Consider the following 6,755-nt stretch of genomic DNA (forward strand, 5'->3'; position numbering starts at 1 on the left):
TTGTCACATGGGTAGGTTGCAAAAATTTTTTCCCATTCTGTTGGTTACCAGTTCATTCTAATGATGGTTTCTTTTGTTGTACAGAAGCTCTGGAGTTTAATTAGATCCCATTTGTCGATTTTGGCTTTTGTTGCCAATGCTTTTGGTGTCTTGTCATGAAGTTCTTGCCTATCCCTATGTCCTGAATGGTTTTGCCTAGGTTTTCTTGTAGGGTTTTTATGGTGTTAGGTCTTATGTTTAAGTCTTTAATCCATCTGGAGTTAATTTTAGTGTAAGGTGTCAGGAAGGGGTCCAGTTTCTGCTTTCTGCTCATTGCTAGCCAGTTTTCCCAACACCATTTATTAAACAGGAAATCCTTTCCCCATTGCTTGTTTTTGTCATGTTTGTCAAAGATCAGATGATTGTAGATGTGTGGCGTTGACTCCAAGGTCTCTGTTGTGTTCCATTGGTCTATATCTCTGTTTTGGTACCAGTACCATGCTGTTTTGATTACTGTAGCCTTGTAGTATAGATTGAAGTCAGGTAGCGTGATGCCTCCAGCTTTGTTCTTTTTGCTTAGGATTGACTTGGCTATGTGGGCTCTCTTTTGGTTCCATATGAAGTTTAAGATGATTTTTTTCCAGTTCTGTGAAGAGGGTCATAGGTAACTAGATGGGAATAGCATTGAATCTATAAATTACTTTGGCCAGTATGGTCATTTTCACGATATTGATTTTTCCTAACCATGAGCATGGAGTGCTTCTCTGTTTCCTCTCTTATTTTCTTGAGCAGTGGTTTGTAGTTCTCCTTGAAGAGGTCCTTTACATCCTTTGTTAGTTGTATTCCTACATATTTTATTTTCTTTGTAGCAATTGTAAATGGCAGTTCATTCTTGATTTGGCTCATTTTAAGTCTGCTATTGGTGTATAGGAATGCTTGTGATTTCTGCACATTGATTTTGTATCCTGAGACTTTGCTGAAGTTGCTTATCAGTTTAAGGAGATTTGGGGCTGAAATGATGGGGTCTTTTAAATATTATATCATGTCATCTACAAACAGAGACAATTTGAATTCCTCCTTTCCTAATCAAATACGCTTTATTTCTTTTTCTTGCCTATTGCTCTGGCTAGAACATTCAATACTATATTGAATAGGAGTGGTGAGAGAGGGCATCCTTGTCTAGTGCCAGATTTCAAAGGGAATGCTTCCAGTTTTTGCCCATTCAGTATGATATTGGCTATAGGTTTGCCATAAATAGATTTTATGGTTTTGAGATAGGTTCCTTCGATACCTAGTTTATTGAGAGTTTTTAGCATAAAGGACTGTTGAATTTTGTTGAAGGCCTTCTCTGCATCTATTGAGATAATCATGTGGTTTTTGTCTTTGGTTCTGTTTATGTGGTGAATTACATCTATAGACTTGTGTATGTTGAACCAGCCTTGCATCCCCAGGATGAAGCCTACCTGATTGTGATGGATAAGCTTTTTTGATGTGCTGTTGCAATTGGTTTGCCAGTATTTTATTGAAGATTTTTGCATCTATGTTCATCATGGATATTGGCCTGAAGTTTTCTTTTTTTGTTGAGTCTCTGCTGGGTTTTGGTAACAGGATGATGTTGGTCTCATAAAATGATTTGGGAAGGATTCTCTCTTTTTGGATTGTTTGGAATAGTTTCAGAAGGAGTGGTATCAGCTCCTCTTTGTATGTCTGGTAGAATTCGGCTGTGAACCCATGTGGACCTGGGCTTTTTTTGGTTGGTAGGCTATTAATTGCTGCCTCAACTTTGGCCCTTGTTATTGGTCTATTCAGGGTTTCGACTTCTTCCTTGTTTAGGCATGGGAGGGTGCAATTGTCCAGGAATTTATCCATTTCTTTCAGGTTTACCAGTTTATGTGCATAGAGTTGTTTGTAGTAATCTCTGATTGTAGTTTGCATTTCTGTGGAATCTGTGGTGATATCCCCTTTGTTTTTTATCGCATCTATTTGATTTTTCTCTCTTTTCTTTTTTACTAATCTGGCTAGTGGTCTGTCTATTTTGTTGATCTTTTCAAAAAAACTTCTCCTGGATTTATTAATTTTTTGAAGGTTTTTTTTGTGTCTCTATCTCCTTCATTTCTGCTCTGATCTTAGTTATTTCTTGTCTTCTGCTAGTTTTTGAGTTTTTTTGACCTTGCTCCTCTAGCTCTTTCAATTTTGATGATAGGGCATTGATTTTAGATTTTTCCTTGCTTCTCCTGTGGGCATTTATTGCTATAAATTTTCCTCTTGACACTGCTTTAAATGTGTCCCAGATATTCTGGTATGTCTTGTCTTTGTTCTCATTAGTTTTGAAGAACATCTTTATTTCTGCCTTCATTTCATTGTTTATCCAGTCAACATTCAAGAGCCAGTTGTTCAGTTTCCATGAAGCTGTGCGGTTCTGAATTAGTTTATTAATCCTGAGTTCTAATTTGATTGCCCTGTGATCTGAGAGACTGTTATGATTTCCATTCTTTTGCATTTGCTGAGGAGTGATTTACTGCCAATTATGTGGCCAACTTTAAAGTAGGTACGATGTGGTGCTGAGAAGAATGTATATTCTGTGGATTTGGGGTGGAGAGTTTTGTAAATGTCTATTAGGTTTGCTTGTTCCAGATCTGAGTTCAAGTCCTTAATATCCTTGTTAATTTTCTGTCTCATTGATCTGTCTTATATTGACAGTGGAGTGTTAAAGTCTCCCACTATTATTCTGTGGGAGTCTAAGTCTCTTTGTCAGTTGTTAAGAACTTGCTTTTTGTATCTGGGTGCTCCCTTATTGGGTGTGTATATATTTAGGATCATTAGATCTTCTTGATGACTTGATCCTTTTACCCTTATGTGATTCCCTTCTTTGTCTCTTTTGATCTTTGTTGGTTTAAAGTCCATTTTATCAGAGACTTGGATTGCAACTCCTGCTTCTTTTTGCTCTCCATTTGCTTGGTAAATCTTCTTCCATCCCTTTATTTTGAGCCTATGTGTATCTTTGCATGTGAGATGGGTTCCCTGGATACAGCACACCAACAGGTTTTGACTTTTTATCCAATTTGCCAGTCTCTGTCTTTTGATTGGGGCATTTAGCCCATTTACCTTAATATTGTGTATGAATTTGTTCCCTGCCATTTTGATGCTAGCTGGATGTTTTGCCCATTAGTTGATGCAGTTTCTTCATTGTGTAGAAGCTCTTTACCATTTGGTACATTTTTGGAGTGGCTGGTACTGGTTGTTCCTTTCCTTGTTTAGTGCTTCCTTCAGGAGCTCTTGTAAGGCAGGCCTGATGGTGACAAAATCTCTCAGCATTTGCTTGTTCATAAAAGATTTTCCTTCTCTTTCGCTTATGAAGCTTAGTTTGGCTGGATATGAAATTCTAGGTTGAAAGTTCCTTTCTTTAAGGATGTTGAATATTGGCCCCCACTCTCTTCTGGCTTGCAGGGTTTCTGCAGAGAGATCCACTGTGAGTCTGATGGGCTTCCCTTTGTGAGTAACCCAACCTTTGTCTCTGGCTGCCCTTAGCATTTTTTCCTTCATGTCAACCCTGGTGAATCTGACGATTATGTGTCTTGGGGTTGCTCTTCTTGAGGAATATCTTTGTGGTGTTCTTTGTATTTTCTGGACTTGAATGGTGGCCTGGCTTGCTAGGTTGGGGAAGTTCTCCTGGATAATATCCTGAGGAGTGTTTTCCAGCTTGGATTCATTATCTCCATCACATTCAGGTACACCTAACAAATGTAGATTAGATATTTTCACATAATCCCATATTTGTTGGAGGCTTTGTTCATTTCTTTTCACTCTTTTTTCTCTATTCTTGCCTTCTTGTTTTATTTCATTGAGTTGATCTTCAATCTCTGATATCCTTTCTTCTGCTTGGTCAATTCAGCTATTGAAACTTGTGTATGCTTCATGAAGTTCTTGTGCTGTGTTTTTCAGCTCCATCATGTAATTTATATTCTTCTCTAAGCTATTTATTCTCATTAGCATTTTGTCAAACCCTTTTTCAAAGTTCTTAGTTTCTTTGCATTGTGTTAGAACATGTTCTTTTAGCTCAGAGAAGTTTGTTATAACCCACCTTCTGAAGACTGTTTCTGTCAATTCATCAGATTCATTCTCCATCCATCTTTGCTCCCTAGCTGGTGAGGAGTTGTGATCCTTTGGAGGAGGAGAGGTGTTCTGGTTTTGGGTGTTTTCATCCATTTTGTGCTTGTTTCTTCCCATCTTTCTTGCTTTATCTACCTGTGGTCTTTGTAGTTGGTGACTTTCGGATGGGGTCTCTGAGTGGACGTCCTTTTTGATGATGAAGTTATTTCTTTCTGTTTCTTAGTTTTCCTTCTAGCGGTTAGGCCCCTCTGCTGCAGGACTGCTGGAGGTCCACTCCAGACCCTGCTTGCCTGAGGATCACCCGTGGGGGCTGCAGAACAGTAAGGGTTGCTGCCAGTTTTTTCTGTTATCTTTGTCCCAGAAGGGTACCTGCCAGATATTGGCCTGAGCTCTCTTTTATGAGGTGTCTCTGGGTATACAGGGGTCAGGGACCTGCTTGAGAAAGTCTGTCCCTTATAGGAGCTCAAGTGCTATGCTTGGAGCTCTGTTCTGTGCAGAGCTGCTGGGCAGGTACTTTTACGTCTGCTGCTGCAGTACTCATAACTGCCTCTTTTCCCAGGTGCTCTGTCCTAGGAAGGTGGGCTTTATTTATAAGGTCCTGTCATGCTGCTGCCTTTTTCCATAGATGCCCTGCCCTGCATGGAGTAGTCTAGTCACAGTCTGCCAGCAGAGGCATTGCTGAGCTGCCGCAGGCTCTGCCCAGCTGCTGTGTGAACTGCTTCGGCAGTGGTGGTCGCCCTTCCCTGCACTGAGTTGGACCATCCTGGGTCCGTCCAGCTGTGCTTGCTGCAAAACTCTCAATCCAGAGTGTTTCAGATTGCTTGTTTTGTGTGGGTGGTACCCACCGAGCCAGATCATCTGGCTCCCTGTCTCTGCCCCCTCCCTTTCAGTTGAATGGGCAGCACTGTCTCCCAGGCATTCCAGGTGCCAGTTGAAATGGCCACCCAGATTTGTGTGAGTTTCTGTGGGCCAACCTGGCACCAGCTGAAACCACTGTGCTGAAAACTCATGGCGCTTTTCTGCCTGGGACTCTCCTGGTCTGTGGGCAGTGAAAATTTGTTTGGAAATATGGTGGGCACCCACCATCTGCATTGTTCTTGCTGGGAGCTGCACTCTGGAGCTGTTTCTATTCGGCCATCTTGGATCCTCCCTCCTCCTGTTCTTTGAGTACCTGGTAGAATTTACCTGTAAAACCACTTGAGTTTAGCAGTGTTTTTTTTTTGTTTGTTTTAAATTTTGTATTCTATTTTGTTGTGAGTAGATTTTAATTTAGGTTTTACTCCTTGTTTTTTGTTTTTCCCGTAAGTCTCTTGTACTCTTAGATCTTACTTTTCTTAAATTTAGAGAAAAGATTTATTAAAGATTTATTTTGTTTTTATTGCTTCTTGAAATAGTTTTGCAAAATTACATTTTATCTAGGAAGTCATCAGTGCCCTCCACTAAGTGTTTGTCTCCCTATTCCCTATCTGCCTGGGGGTGCTGGCACTGGGACTGTGCAAGCCATGCTCAACTTTGTGGCAGATAATCCCTGCCCTGGGCCCTCATCTCTGTTCACCTTTTCAGCCCTTCAACATCTGCTAAACCAAGTCCTCATGTTAATTTCTCTCTGTTGAAATGCTCAGCGTGGCTTTTGTTTACCCAGCAGAACTCTGACTGTTCCTGACACATCACATACATTGTCTGGTTTCTAATTTATTAAAATAAATGTTGATAATGATCCCTTATTCATTAAAATTTCTTCTATATCTGTTGTGTCTTCTTTTCATTTCTAATGCATGTGTTTACTTTTACTTAATTTTTGCCTATCTCTAATAGTCTTTTAAAGTAATAATTAACTTGCCATGTTGGATACTCTTACATTTTCAATGTTTTTCTAATTTACAACTTAGAGCAATTTAAATTTCTCATAAATTACCTACTTTAGCTGCATGTCTGAATGTAATGTTTTCATTATTTTTCAAGTCTAATCTTCCAATTTTCTTTTTCTTGTCTTTGTTTTTATTTGAGACAATCTCGCTCTGTCGCCTAGGCTGGAGTGCAGTGTATGTATGCATATTGTGGTCCCATTTTTAGTAAACGAAACAAAAACTTCTATATTCATGAATACGTTTCAATATGTTTGAGTTTGAAAAAAGGCTGTTAGCATCAGCCCCTCCAGGTGAGTGACTGGAGCGTGTAGGAAGGGTAGTGTTTAACAAATATCTTTGTATTTCACTTTCTATAAGAACCATGTTTTTATTTGGGCAATTTAAGCCAAGCCTGTTAAGAAAATGATGATTAGCACTTATCGCAGGAGGCCTGAGAAAGATATGTCATATGAAAAAAGCAAGTCTCGGGCTGGGTATGGTCGTTGACGCCTGTAATCCCAGCACTTTGGGAAGCCAAGGTGGGTGAATCACTTGAGGTCAGGAGTTTGAGATCAGCCTGGCCAACATGGTGAAACCACATCTCTACTAAAAACAAAAAAATTAGCCTTGGGTGACAGAATGAGACCCTGAAGGTAGTAAAGAAAAAAGAAAAGAAAAGAGAGAAGAAAAGAAAAAAGAAAAAAGAAAATAAAAGAGAAAAGAAAGAAAGAAGGGGGAGAGGGGAGAGAGGGAGAGGGAGAGAGAGAAAGAAAAGAGAGAAAGGAAGGAGTCACAACTGTTATAATCCTTTTTTTTTTT

The sequence above is a fragment of the Cebus imitator genome, unplaced genomic scaffold (genome assembly GCF_001604975.1).
Source record: "Cebus imitator isolate Cc_AM_T3 unplaced genomic scaffold, Cebus_imitator-1.0 Scaffold166, whole genome shotgun sequence".
Taxonomy (NCBI): Eukaryota; Metazoa; Chordata; class Mammalia; order Primates; family Cebidae; genus Cebus; species Cebus imitator.